Raw genomic sequence first — 23,235 nt, forward strand, 5'->3', positions numbered from 1 at the left:
CCCTCTCTACACACACATCTCTTTTTCCTTCTTCCCTTGCTGGGGTTTGGAGAAGCTGCTCCTCTGCTGTACAGCAGTGCAGGAGGAGCAGCCCTGAGGCAGCCCTGCAGTATTTCCCTGGTGTAACCCAACCCCTTGGTGGGGGCAGAGAGGGCTATCAGCTCCCTTTGATTAACAGGGTGGGTATGCCTGACGTTCACTTACCAGAACAGGGGAGATAACTTTGTAGACCACATTAATGGGGATCTACCTCCCTTGCTCATTGATGTCATTGAGCCTAACCATGTGGGGTTTTAGGAGCAGAGTAATTTCATCGTCTGCCTTTGATTACATCATAAATTGACACCTTGCCAAGTTATAAAAACATGGTTTTTGTCTGTGGAGGCCAGGGCACTTCAGATGATGCCCTATCTCATTTGCTGGTTCTTGTGCCACAGCAGAGCTATAGATCACATCTGTAATCCTGTGGAGTTCATTATCTCCTAATGCTATTTGGTTTTTTAGATCATTAGAATGAAACTTGACCTGACCTGTGAACTATGAAATTGATTGTTGCCTTTAAATGGTCAACAGCCCATTTTCTAATCGATATACCAAATAATTTTATACATATTTAAATTATATATAACTTTAATGCTCGTTAAATTTATCTGCCACTTTCCTTCTGTAGTTTATTTTGCATGCATCTGAAACATGGATGGTGCTTTTACTACTTGATGGTACGATTTAGAAAAAAGTGGAGGAAGAAGGAGGAGGACACAAATAAACCCTGGCCTGAAACAAAAAGCTGAGGCACTGAACATGAGTGCAATTCTGCTCTGAAGGCTTTTAAAACATATCCTAGTCTGGGCTGTGGTTTCAGATTAATTCATTCCATGATGACCAGAGGAAAAAAAAGAGCCCAAACCAGAAGAGAGTTTTGCTGTAATCATTCAAGTTTGAATAGAGTTGTGGCTTCTATTCCCCGCCTGCTGCTTTGCAGAATGGAAAACAGTAAGAGTTGAAGTGAAATGTTGAATTCGCTCAGGACAGCAGTGGATTCAGTGAGAAGGGAGGTTTTGAGATTAGTGGGGTTATTTCTGGTCCTGGGGAAGCTCTGTTTAATGGTTTGGGTCCACTGGGGCTCTGCACAAGTTTAAAAAGGGGTGGCTTTAAATATCATGCCTGGCCACCTTACAGAGCACTTAATTTTTAAGTAGATATGAAAACCTTGCTTATGCTCTGATGATTTTAGGAAGATCTCCGCTGGGCATCCTTTTGCATCCTGCCTGTTCTATATCTTCCAAAGTAACTTGGTGTCTTCATGCACAAGCTCCTGTGCAGCCCCATTAGCAGCCTTGTTTCTCTACCTTTTCAACCACTCAGTGAAACAGAGTTTGCTTGTTTGCAAATCTAGAAAAAAATGGGATTAAAAAGTGTCTCCCACCTCAAAGTGCTTCACCTTTTGACCCAGCCTGTTCAGCTCTCTCAGCACTTCTGCATGTCTAGAAAAGACAGGCCACTACCCCAAAGATTCCAGTTTGGGAAAGAAGCAAACTCAGATGCTCACAGCTTCAAGTTTCTCCTCTTATCCATGCGGGAGAGAGAAATGAAGGAATAAAATCCATAAAGTCTTTTTATTCTGTGAGAGATGAGAACCAAAAGCAGCAACAAGAGCGTTAAGAGGGAAATGCAGTCGCAGAATCAGGATGGGCATTGTGACCAGTGCAATTATTTAAGGCTTTAAAACTCTTGGTTTCACAGTTGCGGACAGGTCTTGTCATCACCTTCCCTTTTTCCTGTCAACAAAAGGAAGTAGTGTAATTGTCCCTCTTAAAGGCCTCTAAGGATGAAGTAAATAACTTCTGTAACTTGTTTAAAGAGGAAAAGCAGTACATTCTACAGCAAATGACAATTAATGATGAACAAAACTATTTTTCAGCAGAAAGGTCATTCCCTACCCCCCAACCTGCCAATCCTTCTTGTAACGCATGAGTTTTTCTGTACTCCTCAAACAGACTTTTAAAAATACTCAGGCAAAAAGGGAAACTACCTCAGGTATTCCCCAAATCACAGTCTTACTCAGGAAATCACAACGTGTTTTCATCCAAATGAGTTGTTGAAGAAAAAAGTGGGGAAAATACCTCTCTCTGCTCCCTGGTCTGCACCCTCTGAGCTTGCAAAAAGGAGCAGATTTCTGACTTTCCCATCGAGGATCCACTGCCCACAACAACATCTGTCTGTTCCCAGTCGCCCCCAGGACTTCTCCTGGGCTTTCCCTGCCCTCTTGAGAGGTCTGTCTGAGAAAAGAATAAAAAAATAACAAATAAAACTAGAAATCAGCAAAGGGCCATCAAAGAAAAGAAACCTCCAAACCATTTGGAATGGCTTTCCTGGATTACTGCCAGTCAGGCAGAACTTAATCTTCTGGATGTTCTTGGTTTTGAGAGTAGAGAGGCATTCAGCACTTATCTAAAATTAAAATGGGGAGCAGTGAAAGCCCTTGCAGGTACAGGGGTCTTATCTGCAAGGGACTCTGCTTTGTTTCTGCTATCAGCCCCTGCTTGGCAGCGAGCAGGGACTGCCTGGGGAGGGCAGTGGGGGGAAGCAGGAGCTTTTGCTGTGATCCTGTACCTGCCACTGCTGCATCCAGCAAATGGCACCTTTTAATACATGGTCATTTTTATTTATATTCCAGTTTTATCAAAGCAATGGGGCGTGCGATAGGCTGGTAAATAATTAATTTATTTCCCAGAGTCGCCCAGTGGAAGAGCTGACAAGCCCTGCCATTTATACTTTTATGAAACGCCAGATGAAGTGAAGACGTCAGCGAGGGGGGCAAGTCGCTGGGAACAAAGTGAATTAGAGAATATCTTTCCTTCAGTAAGACAAATTTGTGTGGGGTAACCATGCTTTGCTGGGGAAGCCAATTGGAAAAGAGTGATAGAGGCCCAGCTGCTGAAGTTCATCAAAGTCATCTGTTTCAGGTAAGCTCATTTTTCACCAGCCAAGGGGATATTTACCTGGAGTACACCTGTAAGGTACAGCCGACAGATTGAATGGTACAGTGCTTTATTATATTTCACACCCTGATGATTCAATATGATAGGAAAGGAGGGAGAGGAGAGCAGAGAGCTACAAAAAGGAAAAAAAAGGGGGAAAAAAGCAAGCAAGCAAGCCATGTCTTCTCTTTGGAGTGTGTTTGTTGCACTGTTTGGTTGCAGTGCTTAGGGAAACCAAAGGGAAGGGAGCAGCGTTGCAGCGCATTATGTTTCTGCAAGTGCATTTAGCTCAGAATAACCTTTCTTTTCCTTCTCCTTTCCTTTTTGCAAGTGTCATCCCAGATTTCTGCAGTGAGTCAACACAACATGATGTGTACCTCGTTAAGTAAGTCCACCCAACCAGCCAGCAAGAGCTGACTCTTCCTGTTGGCTCCCCTGAAGTTCCATGCTGCTGCTGGGAGAGCACAGATGCCTTCAGCTGGGCAAGGAGCTGAAATTCCTCTGAATTCACCTGAATTTGCCCAACAGCCACCTCTTATCAAAGTGTGCACCCTGCCTGCAGGTCACCCCCCAAGGTCATTGCATTGGAGCTCATCATTTTGCTGTGCTGAAGACAGCCACATCCATTGAGGCTCTAGTGAGAGACTGAACTCAACTCCTACAAGATAAAGAAACAGCATAAATTTCGCCTGATTTTTCAAATTTGGCTGTTGCATTCCCCAGGAGACCAAGAAGAGCTGTGCCTTGGAAAATAAGGCTATCAGTGCATGGTTTCAGGTTCTTGGTGATGCTCATGGGATTTTGGGGATGGGAAATTTGCTGCTTGTGCCCACTGCTTCCACTAAAAAAAAAAAATGGACATTTCTGTCAGCTCCTGAAAGAGTGTGGCCACAGTCCTTCTTGCTCAGAGAGCAGCATTCAGATTTGATGTACAATCTCTTGCATATGTCTGCTTCCCAACAGTCAAATATATTTGCTTCCTGGAAAAGGAGCTTATCTCTATCACAGCAAGTCTGGCTCAGAGGCAAAAGTCTGACGGATAATGCCACGACCATTTTGCTGTGAGTTGTCAAAGCTTAGCTGAATGAAGTCTTCTGGAGAAATTTGTAGTCCTCACAGAAATTATTGTTGTCAGAGACAACTTTCTGCTCTGATAATACCTTCATCAGTAACCTGGAGATTTAAGGTGTCTGAGCACCTGAATGTGATCTGGGTGCAATGGTGTGTCAGGATTGTTGTGTCGTGGAGATCCTTGAGAAAAAGAGGTTTGAGGTTTATTTTATGTATATATATATGTATATATATATAGGTTTATTATACATATATAGAGATTTAAAAATTGTTTGTTTGTTTGTTTGTTTGGTTGGTTGGTTGGTTGGTTGGTTGGTTGGTTGATTGTTCTTCTGGCACAGCTCTAACCCCTGGCATTTTCCCCAAGATCAGATTTCAGCCTTGGGATCGCAGCCAAAGGTTGCATCAGCCAATCCTTCAGCTAGCAGGGATTACAGCAAGGATTACAGCTGGGCATGCCAGCCCACTCCTGCAAGGTGTCATGGAGCCATGGACCAACTTGGTTTGGCAAGAGCTACGAGCTCCTGGCTGAATCCATACAAACACTGATGCCTCTTTTTAGTCCAGACTGATGCTGAAATCCACTTGCACTGAGCATGGGGCTCTGCTGCCTGAGACAGGAGTTCTGGTGGGCAGCAGACACCAACAAGGCTCTGCTCCTGCTGGCAGCACTGGAAGCCTCAGAAACCTATGCAGTTGTGCAGGATTTGCCCTCCAGATGGGGAAATAAATAAAAACACAAGTTTAAACATAAAATTGTCCAGATCTGAAGGACTCTTTCACTAGATTCTAAGCATCTCCAGATTCCAGATGTCGATCATTCAGGATTGTCTAGGGAATATCTTTCTATGCTAGATTTCTCCTGATATCATTTGTCCTTAATAAAGGAGGTAGTTTCTCATAAACTCCCAGGTATGTCTATTTCTGTTCCTTTTAGGAAAAAGAATCCTTCAATAAATTAGCATGCCTTTAAAATGATAATATGGCCTATAAAAATTATTGTGATTCATATCAGAACACATAATGATTTAACTAATCAGTCATTAATTAAACAGGTTTTTACCTGCGGGGGCTGCAAGAGTTTAATAATTTAAGCTGACTAAATGTTAGTACTACCCAGGCATAATTAGAGCTGTGGGGAAAGTTTCACAAATACAGCAAACGTGGCTACATTTCATGCTATTTACTGAGAGCAGGCAGCAATCTGCCAGCAGAGCAGACTTTTCAATTCTAAATGAGCATGCTGCCACCACAGAATGACCAGGAGGGAACTGGACTAAGGATGTCAGTTAACATAAATAATAAAAGAATCCACATTTCTACAACAGCTTAAATAGAATCACAGAATCACAGAATGGTTTGGGTTGGAAAGGACATTGAAAGCCATGTACTCTAAAATGGACCTTAAAGGCCGTGTAGTCTGCAGTGGGCAGGGACACTAAACCAGGTTGGTCCCAGCCCTGTCCAGCCTGGCCTTGGACACTGCCAGGGATCCAGGGACAGCCACAGCTGCTCTGGGCACCCTGGGCCAGGGCCTGCCCACCCTCCCAGCCAGCAATTCCTCATTCCCAGTATCCCATCTGTCCCTGCCCTCTGGCAATTTAAAGCTGTTCCCCTTTGTCCCCTCTTTGGGGTATATATGATCACCCTCATGGCAGGAGCTGTTGCAGGATTAACCCCTTTGTTATGAGCTTACATCTCGAGCACATCCTTGTAGAAGTCTCAGCACATCAGGGTTCAGGAAAAGAGCTTCTGTTAACAGAACTGTGTTGCTTTATCTTTCAAGGATGGAGATGAGCTTCAGGAGTCTGGACTCTTCTCTCTGGGACCTTGAGGGACACATTTTTTCCACCTTCAGGTCCCAATTTACATGCCAATAAACTGTAGCCTTTTCCTGTTCGAGAGTGCCTGAGTGCTGCATTTGTGCTCCAAAAATGCTTTATTACTGCCAACCATTATCTTATTAATTACAGCCTACAACTTTTTCCTTGAGCACTAAGAGTCTGCAGTGGTCCAGGGGAGAAGATAACACCTGTAGGAATGACAGGTTCACACACACAGGCCCAAAATTTCTGAATCCAGATCCTGTGTGGCTGGGAAGAGCAAAGAGGTGATGCCTGTGTATTTAATATGCAGCACCTAGAAGAGAAATTCTTTGGTCAAAGCAACATCATGGAGGAGGAATTCTTTGTTCTATGAAAGGTTAATGTACCTGGGTGGCAGCCGAGAGCGTTTGCATGCAGAGAGGTCATTAATCCATGCAGTAATAATTTGTGAAATAAAAATCAATCTTGGAAAGAAGGCAAAGCCTCTAGTTCCAAAGTAATGGAGTGCCTTTTGCACTGCATCTCGTTAAGCAAGACCCAAATACATAATGGGCTCAATTTCCATGCAAGGCTTCTCTGCAACCCAGAAAAACTAATAGCAACTCTAGACAAACCCTGATGCCTTTCAGGGTCTGCAATTGCAGCTCAATTAACACAGCTGATCCAGCCATGGCAGGAGAGTTTTAAATGGCCAAAGCTGCAATATTTATTCCAGGGAAGAGGGGAGCTGCTGGGCTGGTGGACCAGACCTGCAGACATGCCTGGCAGCAGCAGCCCTCAGTGGGATGGCACAATGAGCAGGGTTAGACCCTCTCTGAAGGAGCTTTGGAGGGGCCCAGCAGCACCTGAGCTCCTTCCCACTTGGAGAGAGAAAGGGAAGGTGCAGAGGGCTGCAGGATGCCCCATGGACACGATCCCACAGCTCCAGACAACCTCACTCATGCCTCTTCTGCTCCTGTTTACTCAGGAAGGAAACAAGACAAACCAAGACTGGGTGTCTGGGGTCAAACACAACCCCAAAGAGCACTTGGTCCCTCAGGCAAGGCTTGGTCCAACAGCTGCCAAAATCTATTAACGTGCATCCCTACAGGGAAATAAAGCGAGAAGAGAGGCAACTGGAAGGGAAAGTGGGCTCACCTGTGGAGCAGAGAAATCTTTCAAATAATATGTTTCTTTGAAGAACAGCCCACGAGCTCCTCTGCAGAGGAGTAATGGGGTCAGATTCATTCCCCAGTTCAACACAAAATGAAATACCTTTTTGCTCTCCACCTGCTCGCATGAGTTAAGGTGATATCAAAACTTCTGTGCTGTAGGCATCTGATTTCTGTCAGGATCCCAAAAAGAAAAAACACATTTTATCACTTGCTCCTTAGGTTGAAATCTGTCCCCTTCACCCCTTCTCTGCCTCCCAGGTACTTTAATTTGAATTTTCTGCTTGGGCTGGACTAGATTTCCTAGAGACTGTCACCAGCAAGGTGGGTGGCATGTCCAGGTGATTTCAGTGAGAGGAAACCCAGGCAGGCTCACTGCCAGGCTGCAGCCCAGCCCCAAGTGTGGAGGTGTCACTCTGTAATACTGACAAAGTACAAAATCCAGTCCCAATAATCCTCTTAAGTCAGACAAGAAAATAACTGGTGTGATTGATAACCCAAAGACAATCAAAGTGTTAAGGATTTAGGGAAGGTACCATACATACAAATATTTCCAGGAAGAGCTACACAGCTTAAAGGACTGTTTCATTTATATTTTTTTCCCCTTTGATGTACTAAAAGAGGGGAAAAATAACAATAATAACTTTAAAATGCACTGAAATCAGAGACAGGTTTGCCATTGGCTTGAATTGATTTTCAATCAGCTTTTAAGGAGCACAGCAGAAATATCAATTAACAACAAAATAATCATTACAAGTAAACAAAGACGATAAAGAATAAATTAGAGAAACACTGGAAATCAATATCGTTCGAAGAGAGAAAATCAGTACGAGGAACAAGAAATTCAGCAAAATTAGTGGAAAGAACTGTTTGCTTGCGATTTTTCCACTATGCTTCAAGTGGTGGAAACTCCAGACTGTGGATCCCTGTCTCCAGCAGGCTCGTGTGCCACCAGTCTGTCAGCTCCCCATTTTGTGCCCTGCAAAGTGTGATTCCCTCGTGGTTTTGTTTGCACAGCAACCCGAGAGATAGCTGGATATCTGATTCCCACCTTAATTAATGGGAAATGAACATCCCAGACTCCTCTCTCCTGTGTAGAGGTGATGTTTTCAGATGTGCAAACTGCTTCAAAGCAAAGAATGGTAGAGAGGCAGATATTCATCTACAGCTACTGTTGTAGAAATCTGTTTCCAGAAACTATCTGGAATACTGCTGGAAATACCATGTTATCTCCACATCCTGGCAGATGTGTTGCAGCAGACTAACATGAGGCTTTCAGCTTTACCAAGAAGAACTTTTTCTTCACAGAGTACAATAAAAATAGGCTAACAAGCTTTTGATAACCCAAACGTCCCGCAAAAATCTGAAAATAAAGTATCCTTCCATTTTCACTTCTTCAGTTTTGCAAATATCCCATTCAGTTCCTTCCACAGCCAGAGTTGGCATGGATGAAATTGTTCAGGGGAAAAAAGCAACCAACTAAATAAAAGAAACAAGCAAAAGAAATGTGAAACTGATAAATAACTCCATCAAAACCCAGTAAAACCACCTCAAGATGCCTTTTGAAGAACAGGTGGCTTGCATCACATTGCTTCCTCCAACCAGAACTGCCCAGTTTCAGTGTTCTGCTGTGACTCCTCTGTGATTCAGCAGAGTGAGGGGAGCAAAACATCCCACCAGAAATGTCAGGTTTACAGAATGGACTGCCTAATCCTACAGGATAAGACGGTTCCCTCTTCCCAGCTGACTTTCCAAGTCATTCTTGAAAGACAAGGAAATCTTCCGATATATAGTGAATAGCCTTGTTCTTTGGTCAGGTGGCAGCTCAAGGGCATCCCAAACCTCTGCTGGGACAAAAAGGGGCATTTTTGCCATTCTACTACCGAGCAGGATAACTTTGGTGGCAGGGAAAAAGGGGAGATCTGGCCCTCTGATGTTGCACACTTGGTTCCACATCTCAGCACCAGGTCACTTGCTAGATCTGGGAATATTTTTCCCCAAAAGAGGATGGACCGCTAGTGTTTTGCTCACCTTGGTTACATTTCTTTGGTGGGGCACAGCCCACTTGTCTTGGCAGAAATTTCCAACCTGAAGAGGTTCCTGGCAGCTCTCCCAGGGATGTCACTGCCTGAGGGAGCATGAGAACTTCAGGATGGCAACCAGGGACAAATTTCTCTATTATATGTATATATATGTATATATGAATGGGTTTTTTTTTTTTACATAACTACTGCACTCATAGTTCTCCACGCTAATCCCATCCCTGGCACAAATCTTGCATCTCAGTCTTACTATTTTTACCCTGTCCACATTCTGACATTCATTAAATTCTCAGTGTGCCCAAAGCTTACCAACACGGCACACTGCTTTATCCGGTGGCGTCAGCCCATCAATAAAGCTCAGCTGTTGGGTTTGTCTGCTCTCCTGCATTTTCAGATCACTGTAAATTATGTGGATGCTGGAGCCACGTGTCAGCACCAGGGCTTGAGGTCTGTGTCGGATTCCCTGTGCTCCAGCAGCATCAGGGGTTAGGCAGGAGTGAGGCTTCCCCATCATTTCCAGGGAGGCACAGAGCTGCCACTGGGGAAAAAAAAAGAAAATTAAAAAGTAGTCTCTGCTAAAACTCAGCCTGGCTGGGAGGGGATGAGAACATGAACGGTGTCTTTCTCCTTGGCTGTGACTTTCCACTCATCTTCTCTCTTTTCTCACTCCAGAATGAATGCACAATTAAAACACAATCAATCTCTGTGACATTTCCAAAGTGTGCAGTCAGTGTACCAGCTTCTTTTGTAGCCTTGGCGAGAGCCCAGATTTCTTGGAAAAAAAATAAACTCTTGACTTTCCCCTCCGAGAAACTCAAGATTAAAGGTTGTCGAGTGGGGACAAATCAACCATCAAATTGTGGGGACAAATCAACCATCAAATTTGTTGTCAACAAATTAATGTGCTGAAGAGACTTAAAGAGTTGCTCTTGTCAGGTTTTGTAGTAAGTGGGGATGGTTAATTCTAATGGTAGCCAGCGATTTGCATTCAATAGCTCTGTGTAATGTGGATTTTTTTTAATATATGTGACTTGTTATACCTACCCTTATCAAAAAATAAGGGGAGTGAAAGGTGAGAAAGCTATTAGATGAAAAGCCTCTTGTTTGTGCTAAGAGAAAAAAAAAAAAAGGTGTTCCCTGTTTATAGTTTATTTTATTTGTCATCTCAACAGAGACAGGAAGAAAAATATCAATATTTAAGACTACCTCTAGCAATTGTGTGTTTTGTTTTTCTATTTATACACCCTCGAGGTGCATAGAGGGTTATAGCAATGCCTCAGGTCACACTCATAATAACGGGAACCTCACTTTTATTTTTTTTTCCCCATCTCTCTTTAAAACAACTCTATTAGTACTGCGCAAGCTACCTTAAGCAGCATCTGACATATACAAACTGTTGCCTGTAGGTTGCCTGTTTGTTTGATTTTCTGCAGTGTGAAGGTTGAGTTGAGTCATTTTGCACCCAATTACTTTGCAGTAAATTTGTCGGATGATTCTTGTCGTGCCGTATTGATCCAACGTGTCACCTTGAACTTGTTTATTGACACATCAAATTCCAAAGGCAGCCCTGTTCAATTTACCACTTCCCAATTATGGCATTTATATGATGTCACTGAAGCTTCTTGTCACGTTCAGATGAGGCCATTTTCCCCCCTCCACCACCAATCACCTGAGCAGCGGTTGCCATTTTTCTCTGACCTTTCCCGAGACAGATGGTGGTTCATAAAATACATCATTAGCACACATGTCATTTTATCTTGCCTGGATTTTTTAAGTGAAAGGTGCTTTGTTCAACAAAAGGCTTTTCAATTTTGTCCTCAGTGATGGCGTTGCTAAATAGGATTTTTATCCTGATGCTGGAGAAGGGGCTTCACCCCCGATGGGTTCACCAGGGGATCTGCAATATGACACCAGGAGAGCTTCATCCTTGGCCCAACAGAGACCTGCATTCCTGGATGGCACCTGCATGGGACCTGCATACATTCCAACATCCCAGGACCCAGCCTCCTGCTCTGACACACAAAAAACAGGTGCTGGAAACGGGATGTTGATGGGATGTTCCCCACAATGCTTCACGGATGGTCAGAGATGAGTGCAGAAGCAAAAACTCTTTGCTTTGCAAAGTCTTTCAAAATTTATGCGTTTATGATGCCAAAGATACTGAAAATAGCCGCCTTCCTCACCCTGAGGTGTTCTGTTTCCTTCAGAATTGTCCATTCAGCTCCTTGATAACTCAGGAGTTGGGCAGGAAGATCATTTGAAAGTACTGCTTTCTCTTAACTCATGGCAATATTTTATGCTAATAGCTAGAAATGTTATCTGGATGTCTTTGTCCCTTGGATTGACTCAGCAGCACGCTTGAGTCTTGATGTTTATTGGGACTTTGGTCCCACTACTTGAGTTTAAGATGTCTGTCCTTTCAGAGTGAGGAAGCTGATGTAACCCAGAAGAAAATCAGGGCCAAGACAGGTATTTGTAGTTTGGGGTTCCCTAGGGCTGAGGTCAATGTTAAAGACAAATTGAAGAGCATGCACTCTTCCAGCACATGATTTACCACATGCCAAAAGAAAAAAGTCAGGGAGGGGGGGAGAAAGCCTTCCACGGCAGAAGAAAATATTATTTTCTTGGCAGTTCCTCAGTTAGGATGCCAGTGGTGCTTTAAAGTAGCTGGAACAAAAACATTTACAAATCCAATTTCATTAAATATGAATTTCTTCTTCTTACTTGATGCTCACTGTTTTACTTCCCCATTTCCCTGACAGAAGATGTGGTCATTTCTGCATCACCAGAAGTTAGAAAAAGCAAACAAGTTCCTGCACAGCCCAGCTCTTCCCACTATGCTCTCACACCACAAGTTCACATGGCTGCTGTTGTTTCATCCCAAAGCAGAGGTGCTGCCTACAGGAGGGGAAGAAAATAAAGCCAGCAAATGCTCTCAGCTGGGGACCTTGAATGGCAGCTGTCAGTCAGGAGCCAGCTCCTGATTTATAAACCACAAAGGAAGGGTTATGGTGGATGGTGGGCACCTCCTTGCTCTTGTTCAGGCAAAGCATTGGTGGTGTCAGATGTTGCCAGGGGGTGGGACAGCGAGGTCCCACCTCTGTGTCCTTGGCACCTCTAGCATTTTGTTCCCCTTGCCCAAGCCTGAGTTACTGTTTGTGTAACAAGCACATATTGTTAAAGACTGTGACTCTTCCTGCTGCAAAGGTTTTGCCTGTGCTCCTCCTTCAGCTTTATCCATCCTGTGCACAGCTCCCAGCATCTTCTGCTTTTCTGCTATCAGGTAAGCCACATTGTAAATCAACCACAACTTTGATGAAGGGGAGAGAGAATGATGCATCTGACTCCATGTTTCAGAAGGCTTGGTTTATTATTTTATGATATATATTATATGAAAAACTATACTAAAAGAATAGAAGGAAGGATTTCATCAGAAGGCTGGCTAAGAATAGAAAAAGAATGATAACAAAGGTTTGTCTCTGACTGAGACAGTCTGCACAGCTGGACAGTGATTGGCCATTAATTAGAAACAACCACATGAGACCAGTCCCAGATCCACCTGTTGCATTCTACAGCAGCAGACAATCATTGTTTGCATTTTGTTCCTTAGCCCTCTCAGCTTCTCAGGAGGAAAAATCCTAAGGAAAGGATTTTTCATAAAACATGTTGGTGACAAAGCCACAGCTAGCTTATGAGCACTTGTCTCCTTTTCCAAATCTTTGCATCATAAGATACTGAAAAAACACCCACTTCCTAGCTCTGAAAAGATTCAAAGTCTCTAAGTCCACTGGGCACACCTTAATTGTTGAAAATTTGCTGTACACACCCTCAGATGTTACGGCAGCAGGGGCACAGCCAGATGTTTGCTAGTGGTTTGCATTCTGACTTGGAAATACCTCTGCCTCGTCTGCCAGGGGCTTTGCAGATATTCCCCTGCATGCAGGGGGTAAAAGCCAAAGCAGCTAATATCCCAATTTCCGAAGCAGAGACTGAAAAAAAGAGATGCCATTCTTGGGATATCAGGTCAGGGAAGGTTCTCTGAGCCTAAAGCAAAACCTCCCAACAGACAGTCAGGAAGGAATATGAAGTCAAGGTCATTTTTAAGCTCAGCACCACGTGCTGGCCAGCCCTGCTGATAATTTCTGGTGGTTCATCAGGTCACCCCTGAAGCCTTTGAGACCTTTGCATACATAATCTATATCCTGTCAGCCAGGATATAGAGGTTTTGCAGTCTTGAGGACCTCTTCTAAAACTTCAAATGAAGAAGGTCCTTGGCAAATCACAGCATCACAGAACATCCTGGGTTGGAAGAGACCCACGAGGGTCATCCAGTCCAACTCCTCCCCCTGCACAGACACGCCAACAATCCCACCCTGTGCCTGAGAGTAGTGTCCAAACACTCCTGGAGCTCTGGCAGCCTTGGGGCTGTGCCCATCCCTGGAGAGGCTGTTGAATGCCCAACCTCCTCTGAGGAAAAACCCTTGTCCTGATGTCCTACCTAAACATCACCATGATCTTCCCTCAGGTCCTGTCGCTGGTCACCAGAGAGAACAGATCAGTCCCTGTCCCTCTGCTGCCCCTGGTGAGGAAACAAAGTTTGGGACTCACTTGGTTTTGGCTGGAATGAAACATCTTTGTTTGCACCACTGCAATTCTCTGCAGACGCTCACAAATAAAATGGGATGGAGAACAAACGCTCTGGTAGATACTGGATTTATGAGGTGCCAAGTTTAAATAGCACCCATAAGGCTTAAGCCAGCAGCAATGGGGAATCCATTTTTCAACTGCAGCAAGCACACAAGATCTCTCTCCTCTCACTGGGTGGTACCAATTTCCCGAACTCCTCATGCCAGGAAATCGTGTCTCCACCTCCTCACGTGTGACTTAGGGTTCTTTTGTGGGCTCTTTCTGGAGTCCAAAAAGGTACTAAAATAGCAACCCCGCTACTTAAGGGTATCAGGTGACCAGAGACAGCCCTTAGATACCAATTAACCTCTGTGCCAGTTTCAGTCTGGTGTGCACACTCTCATCATGACGGCAACTGTTGAATAATTAATCCCTTAGACTAAACAAAACATTGCTGGGCTGCACTCAGCTTCCTCTTCTGCTCCTTTATGCACTGATGCCTAATTTTTTTCTAATTGATAGTCACCCTCTTCTGAAGGGAGAGTTTGTGGGTTTTTTTTTTCCTTTATATGGATATGATTATATTCTTTTCCTTGGTTATTTGAACAGTGGATCAGGGGGTTGAAGTAGCCAGTGTATTGGAAAGAAGTAAAAAGAGTAAGAGAAAAAGGAAGAAAAGTGAAATTGAATAAGAAAGAGAAAGAGTAACAAAGGAAGAAAGGGCAAAAGGGCAAATTAAATGGAGAAGAGGGACAGAAAAGAGGAAGGAAGTGGTGGAAGGAAGTGGTGGAAGGGAAGGGAAGGGAAGGGAAGGGAAGGGAAGGGAAGGGAAGGGAAGGGAAGGGAAGGGAAGGGAAGGGAAGGGAAGGGAAGGGAAGGGAAGGGAAGGGAAGGGAAGGGAAGGGAAGGGAAGGGAAGGGAAGGGAAGGGAAGGGAAGGGAAGGGAAGGGAAGGGAAGGGAAGGGAAGGGAAGGGAAGGGAAGGGAAGGGAAGGGAAGGGAAGGGAAGGGAAGGGAAGGGAAGGGAAGGGAAGGGAAGGGAAGGGAAGGGAAGGGAAGGGAAGGGAAGGGAAGGGAAGGGAAGGGAAGGGAAGGGAAGGGAAGGGAAGGGAAGGGAAGGGAAGGGAAGGGAAGGGAAGGGAAGGGAAGGGAAGGGAAGGGAAGGGAAGGGAAGGGAAGGGAAGGGAAGGGAAGGGAAGGGAAGGGAAGGGAAGGGAAGGGAAGGGAAGGGAAGGGAAGGGAAGGGAAGGGAAGGGAAGGGAAGGGAAGGGAAGGGAAGGGAAGGGAAGGGAAGGGAAGGGAAGGGAGGAAGGAAGGAAGGAAGGAAGGAAGGAAGGAAGGAAGGAAGGAAGGAAGGAAGGAAGGAAGGAAGGAAGGAAGGAAGGAAGGAAGGAAGGAAGGAAGGAAGGAAGGAAGGAAGGAAGGAAGGAAGGAAGGAAGGAAGGAAGGAAGGAAGGAAGGAAGGAAGGAAGGAAGGAAGGAAGGAAGGAAGGAAGGAAGGAAGGAAGGAAGGAAGGAAGGAAGGAAGGAAGGAAGGAAGGAAGGAAGGAAGGAAGGAAGGAAGGAAGGAAGGAAGGAAGGAAGGAAGGAAGGAAGGAAGGAAGGAAGGAAGGAAGGAAGGAAGGAAGGAAGGAAGGAAGGAAGGAATCTCTTCTCTCCAACAGAACAAAAATCCTGCTCTGACAACTAGTTGAAGAATGCGTTTTGCTTGCAATGATGGTTTAGTTTTCTGTAGTATTTTATGCAAAACTCTAAAAATTAAAAATTACCTCCAGGGACTAATTTTTTATTTTATTTTTGCAAATATTAGATAGCCCATTTCCATCTTATTGAACATATTGTCACTCTAAACTGGCAGCTCATTTGTTATTCTCAGAGCATTCTAAAGATACAGAAATAATACTGCAGAGAATACAAATGGCTACACGTTCTATGAACACTTTCCAGAATATAAATTTGTAGTCAGGGAAGAATTTACTGATACATCATTGTTTTGTTTTCAAGTCAAAGAAATTTATTCTTACGTTTCATGTGTAAAATTGTGTGCAGTGCATTACTGCAAACACATCAATTAATAACAGAGGGTCAGATTTTGTGTTTCTCTGAGCTTTCTTGGGTTAAATTCTCATAGGCAATCAAGAACTGCTTAAAAATACTGAAAAACATTTATCTTTATGAGTTGTTTTCATTTTGTTGGTTAAGCACCACCTATGAGTTCAGAGTGGCTCATGGAACATTCTAAGAAGAAATGATGGGACATCTGAATCATAAAGCATCAAAGCCTAGTTCTAGTTTGGCAAGGACATTCTTTAATCTTTAATTTTGAGAATGCCTCCTATAAGTGGTGTCAGTAGCCTGTCAAAGCCCACAGGAGCACCTAAGATGCTGTCTCAGCTCAGTGCTGTTCAAACATTACTTTCAAGCTTTGGAAATGCCACATGAGCGCCTTGTGTCTCTGAGTGACATGGCACCTTTGGACAAAGAGAAAGGCAAAAATTTAAAAAGCAAATTGAGAATTGTTACCCTTCGGGAGAGAGCTCCAAGGTCTGCCAAAGCCTGACTGTGGTAGGAGGTTTGCCCCAACCAGGAGTCCAGGGATTGAGTCCCATGTACTTACTTTTCATTATTCTTAAAATCAATAAGTAGATACTGACTACTCTTAAAGTGAATATCAAGATTAATTGACCCAAATGGTAAGTATTGATCCAGGAATGGCCAATTGATTGTCAAGGGATGATAAATCTTGAATTTTATAGGAACATGAAGCCACAGGCAGGAGCAACCCCGGGTTCACAGTGGTGGGTGAAAACACAGGGAGATCCTGGGCTGGGATACACGGCCAGCACCAAGCTTTGCAAACTGGAAGTGCACAAACCCTCCCTTTCTTTCCCCAGAGGAAATCTGAGAAAAGTTTTTCACATATGCTGGGCAAAAATCAGAATCTTTATAGCAGAGTGCAGCAGAAGAGGTGTCCAAGTTGAGTCTTCCTCTAGTGTGGACTGACGTTGAAAAAATTATCGGGGGATCTGTTGGGATAGAAATATCCAGAAATACTTTTGATTTCTTTGGTCACTGGAGTGTTTTTAACCAGAACTTTAAAGAGATCTAAGTGAAAAAACTTCAGTTTACCTGGGATTGAACACCAGCTTCTGTGGGCCAGAAGTCAGACAATATGGATGAGTTTTTAATAAATACATGTAACATTGACAGGTAATGTGATTTATCAGTAACATTTCATACAAAGGCCTTACTGATTTCTGGGAGTTGCAAAAACTAAGCATTTATTGGTGCTTTGTCCTTTTATTTTTGACCAAGAACCACTCAAAAGATCTGGAGTTTGGGGTTTTTTTTTTTTTTGTTATGAAATTCAGAATTATTTTTTTTAATTTAATCAAAGCTAGTAGTAAATGATGGTAATTATGTTACACCAGAAGAGGTTTTTAAATCAAAAGGGAATAATTCAGTGCTGTAAAACCACAGTCCAGGACAGTGAATGTCTATCCAGACTCTCTTCTCCAGCAAGGTTACAGCACAAAGAGCAGAAAGACACAGGGACAGGCTGTGACCTTCAAGTTAATCTCTCCCCTGCCTGCCCTGATCAACACAAAACCTAAAAGTCCCCAGCACCTGGGGCTCCAGGCACTGCCTTCAGGAGATCTCCCAACCATCTAGAGCATATGCCCTGGAAAGGTTCCCTCCCTTTTTCCCCCCAGTAGCATTTCTGTGCCTTTTTAGCCGCACTCCCAGTCCCGTTCCGGCGGTGCTTCCCCTCCCGCACGTCCGCATCCGTAACGCTTCTTCAAAGATGGAACCACCTGGGAGCTGCCAAACAGCATCCAGACCTCTGGGATGTGAAATATTTGTATTTTAATTGCATTCTTTGTTCTTATTCCTAATAAAGGATGATATTATGAGGCCTGAGGGCCATATTCCTCTTTCTAGGGATTGTTACTGTGCGATGATAAGGAAAATGCTACGTGATGTGGAATATGCATGCAACAAAAGTGTCCTTCAATGTGAGGAAATATTCTGTCTGCCTTCATAACCTCAGATGGAGGGCAATGCAGCTGAGAGCTCTTCCCTTAAGCACTGCTTCTTACCCTGCATTTACTCTTCAGTCTTATTTTCTATAGATTGCCATGAATGACACTTGGAGGCAAGAAAGAGAAGGGAATTTTCTAAAAAAGTGTGCAGGAGGCATGGGTACAAAACCAATTATTTATTAATAGGTTTTGTCCACACACCTCCTGTGCATCATTTGGAACATTTACCCTGTAGGCAGTAAGGAGCAATCAGGTGAGAAATTTGGGTTTGCATCTTGCCAGACGGGCTTAACAACTTCATGCTGAACTTTAGCTCCCCATCTCCATCCTTGCAACACAGGAGGATGTTTAATCTAAACAAAAATGCCTAAGACTTTGTTTTTCTCAAAATGTTGATTTTATGCTCTTAACAACGTATATAAATATATTTATATTACCTATTTATTAATATTTATGTGGAGAAATGCATGTTTGCAATGTAGGAAGTGTCCTCGTGTTTGCACTGGAAAAGAACATTTTGCCAGAAAGAATTTGAGAGCAATAAGGATTCCATTTTTTTAAAAAAAAGCAGAAGGCTAATTGAAAAACATCAGCTAGGCAAAAGAAAACAAAACTTTTAATAGATCCCTAAGCATCATTTGCACCTTAAATGACCCAAATATCTGTCATTAATGCACAGGTCTACCAGTGCCCGTTGATCCACAAGTGTTGAAACACACTGTTTTGGCATGAGCTGTAATCCTCAGGATGCCATTGATGAAGAAGATTCTTAGCACTTCTTGCATTAAAAAGCATCAGTCAGCAGTGCCTCATTTTGTGAAAGAAATTGTTGCATTTCATGTACTTTAAGATATTTGTCAAGAATCAGACAATGAGGCAGGACTCAGGAAAAAGTTCACTCCTTGTGCTCCAGTATTCTGTGCTATTCTGATCTCTTTGCCATGCTGTCCTGAGTCAGAAAACACCTGAGGGTGCTGAAAAACTCACTCAATAAAATACAGAAAGAGCTGTGCCAGGAAATCCTCCTCCAATGGTGTTTAAGCTTGAACTCAAACACTTCTCAGTGTGGCTTTGATTCCTGTGGGCTGCTGGAGTGAAGCTGTTTGACGACTCCAGTGGGAACTGCCGTAAATAAACAGAGTGAGAACTCAGGAACAAACTTATGTGTGCACTGCTAAGAATGTCATAGATCAGAGGTTACCAGGAAAATCAGATTTTTAATCACCTGACAAGGTAAGGAGCAAATGAAACGAAGGTGGGTGTAATGGACTAATTCCCATTCCTTCTATAGAGTTTCAGAATTTAGTGACAAGTTAATCACAATGTTTGAGCTTCAGCCAGTAACATGTGTTCCTCAAAAAAAAAGGAGGCTTTGTTTTCTGGTTGTCCATTGGATTGCAACCAGTCTTTCAAGCAAGGAAGCCACAAGCAGGCACAAAATCTTCTGACAGCAGCAGGACGATGAAGATGATCGTGCCGAAGTTGTGATTTCTCATAATTTAAAAGAGGAAAACAGGCTGGGACTCTGACACCAGTGCTGACCTCGCATCCCTTCCCAAACTTGCCCCAGTAATCAGCACACATTAAGGGCTCTCCACATGTAACATTGGTTATGTGCAAAAAATCTATTCAAAACAAGCAAATGAAGAATCACAGACTCACAGAAAGCCCTGAATTGAAAGGGACTCACATGGACCATCAAAGTCCAGCTCCTGACCCTGCACAGGACAGCCCCAAAAATGATGCCTGAGAGCTAATTTAAGTATTTGGAATGTTGGAAAATAACCTAGAAAAGTTAATTTAACAGGAACTTACCTGACTTACCTGGCTTACCTGGCCACACTTCACTCCATTGCCCGCAGGTAAAAGGAGGCATTGGGCATTAAAGCTGGCAGCAGGCTCTGTGAGGAAGACAATTAGCAGCAGTGAGGAAGCATTGCAGCCTGCCAGACTTTTACTGAGGCAGGTCATAAAATGCTTTTGTTCACATTTTCCAAGATTCATTGGCAGACTTGTAATTGATGACAGAGTTAGGAGAGAAAGTGTCTCTCTCGAGCCCTGTGCACGGCTCCCCATGCCATTGATAATGACCTACTTGCATTTACAAGAAATAAGTTCCAGCATCCTTTTATTGATGCAAAACTGCCCACCATTGAGGAAGCACAAACAGCTCTGCAGAAGCTAAAGATAAATAAAGCTATGAAAACCTATTCCATTTCTCCTGAGCTGCTAAAGTCTGCGGCCTCTTAATTGCTACAAAGCTATAGACGCTGTCCAAACTCATTTGAAAGAATAATCATATACTCAATAACCAGCACATTGGAATAGCAATAATAAAATACCACAGAAAAGGAAAGATGACTAAGCAAAAAGGCATTGCTTAGTGTAATTCTATTTTTAATACTTGGTAACTTTTGCCTGGGTCATGCTCTGGAGATTCACTATCAGAGTGACTCCCATGATAAAACTGCCTCAAAGACAGTTAATAATTTTGAAAGTGGATCCACAGCTGGATGCTTTTTTTAGGGTGAAATCCTAGGGAGTTTGTTTAGCCCCTGTGATTCCAGCAGATTTGTCTGAAGACAGGCTTGGTAAATTCTGTATTTGTTACACTTTATGTTGAAGGTTGGACTTGATGGTCTAGTGGTTGGAGTTGATGATCTTGTAAGTCTCTCCCAACTTAAATGGTTCTATGATTCCATGATTTTTATTTTCATTTGCTGTTCTTTAGCTCTTTCACCCTCTTTCAAAACAGTGGGACAGCTTTTCTACCAGGATGTGCTTCTGAGGGAAGGCCACAGATGTCCTCTCTGTGGACACCACTGCCACAAGGACAAATATCTGATCCAGGGCCACACTTCCAGTGCACTGGGCACCTTCCAGTTTTGGGACCCCTGAAACCAGCATCAGGTTGCCCCAGCCACTTTAGATCTCCTCCTAATTGACTTGCTAATTTGGTCTTGCTCCTGCAGGCTGCCCACATTTCTTTTTAGGGTCCCTTGGAAATGAGGACCTTCCAAATTAACCAACCCACCAAAATCCACACCAGTCTTTCAAAATCCACCTACAGGCCAGTCAGCCCTGGAGACAACTGGCTCCTGCAGACTTGCTTCAGCTGAAGTGTAGGCTGATAAGCACTGCAGCAGCACTGGCATTCTGCAGTGATGGTGGAAAAGAGATCATTTAAAGCCGTTGCATTCTGTTGCATCTCTCAACCTGTTCCACAGAAAACAACCTCAAATTTGCAGATCTCCCCGTAAGTCACCATAAAAACATGCCATTTTTCCTCTGATCTTTAATTCCTTCAGCATCTACTCCCTTAATTGTAGTTTACAGATAATTCCAGGTAGAGTAGGTGTCATTAAAAGCTCATTTGTCACTCGGTAGTGGCAGCAGTAACGCGGTGTCTCCTACTGTAACTAGGAGAAGGCTCCACAATGATTGCACATCCCCAGGCAGCGAACACCGAGAGTTTAATGGTGCCAACTGTAACTGCAGCAGAAGGAGAAAAGCCCAATGTGTGCAGCACAGAGCCAGCTAACACAGCTAAACACCCTCTGGCAGACAGCCCTGAAGGGCAACCACCCCATTCCCCGAGTCAGGGCTGCAAATTCAGCCGCAGGATTCAGACCTAGAGAGTCTCTGGTGGGAGGAGCAGAGTCTGGTGGGACGTGCACCTTCTGTCAGTAGGGCTTGTTAGAGCCACAGGGCTCAGCTTAGCTCAGGCAGGGTCTGGGCTCTCTTTTTCCCAAAGGAGAAAGGGGGCTGCCAAGGGAGCTGCAGCCAGCCGCACACACTGGGGGAAATGTCATTAAAAGGTTATCATTTGCAATGGAGAGCGTGCCACTTAAATTGTAACTGCCAGGATGGTAAGTGCATTAAATCACATTAACTCCACTGAAGTGAGGGGAGTGTTAGGAGGAGAGCAGATAGTTTGTGTGGTTTATGTCATCTGCGAGAGAAAGCAGTGGAGCAGGGAAAACTTCCACACTGCCATTTATTAAAATTACACTCAGCGCTTCCCTCCCTTTCGTTAGAAACATTAACAGATCATTGGTCCTGTTCTCATCTCACCAGTGGGGAAACAGCAGCACAGAGATTAAGTGGCAATTTTAAGGTGAAGTAAATAGCTACAGCAAGCCCATGGGAGCTGGAGACAGACCTGGCTGAAAGAAGAAATTAAGTCACTTTGCATGTTCACACCAGCCCCTGATGGCTCTATAGGCTGAGGCAGAGTGGCTGGGAGCTGCCCTGCAGTTTAGATTCAATTCTGGTAAAATTCCTTAATGCAAGGGGCTGTTCAGTCCTGGCACAGCTGCCCGGGGCAGTGGTGGTGTCCCCCTCCCTGGAGAGATTTAGAAGCCATGTGGATGTGGGGCCTGGGGACATGAGGCAATGGTGGCCTTGGCAGTGCTGGAGGAATGGTTGGACTTGGTAATCCTGGAAGTCTTTTCCAACCTAAATGATTCCATTATTCTATGACATTAACCTAATGGAGAGATGGAGGGGTTACACAGCAACGCAGTCGGGCTCTGTTGTTTGGGGAAGTGTACACCCCAGCTCAAAACACCATGGACTTCACCTTCCCACCTCAAATAAACCCAAACATGTATCTTGCCTTGCCTTGCACAGAGTGTAATAAATACAAACAAATTCATTCCCTACAGAGCTTTGGAAGCACTGGTTGTGTCAGACTACAGCAGCAAAGCAGGTTTGTCACTCAATAGAATATAAAATTTCCCCTTACTTTTACTTTTCATAGAAAAATAATTCAGGGGTATGAGAAAGCAAATTTTCTCATGCTTGTGTGGGCCCTGGACATGTGGAGATAACTTGGCAGTGATGTGAACAGAGGAAGTACTTTTCTTGACCTCTTCCCATTCTTTCATGCTTGTTGTCCTCACATGAGTTTCTATCGGGGAGGCAAGTAGGAAAAAACAAAAGTGGCAGAGTCCTGACCAATTGCCATGCACACAGGAGGAATAATTAGTACAATCAATATGCAACCACTGGGTAAATTTGGAACACCTGTATCCAGGTCTTTAACTGTCATCTTTTTTCCACCCGGTTTCTGCCTTTTAGCATCTGGCTGTAGCAGTCCAGCCTAGCCTGGTACTGGGATCTACCTAGGCCAGCACAAATTAGCAAAACACTTTCTCTGCTCCTCTCTGCTGTTCCCTCTGTCAGGAACAGCCTCGGGGAGGCAGGACAGATGGATGTCACCGCCGCCCCCTCTGCGGGGACGGCGGCAGGATCATCCCTGCAGGATGATCGGTTCCTGCAGGGCACCCAGGGCTGTGCCCCCCTGGCACAGGAGAGAGAGCTGCCCGGCTTCGCAGCATCTGCGGCTCCCCATTCCCACCAGGAATAACACAGGCAATTCACATTTAGCAAAAAAAAAAAAAAAAAAAAAAAAAAGTGGTTTTGGGTCAGTGCCACCTCCAACGGCGGAAAGTGCGGTGGAAACAGCAATGAAATTTACAAGTGGAAAAAAGT

This window comes from Fringilla coelebs, assembly GCF_963513975.1.
Source record: "Fringilla coelebs genome assembly, chromosome: Z".
NCBI lineage: Eukaryota > Metazoa > Chordata > Aves > Passeriformes > Fringillidae > Fringilla > Fringilla coelebs.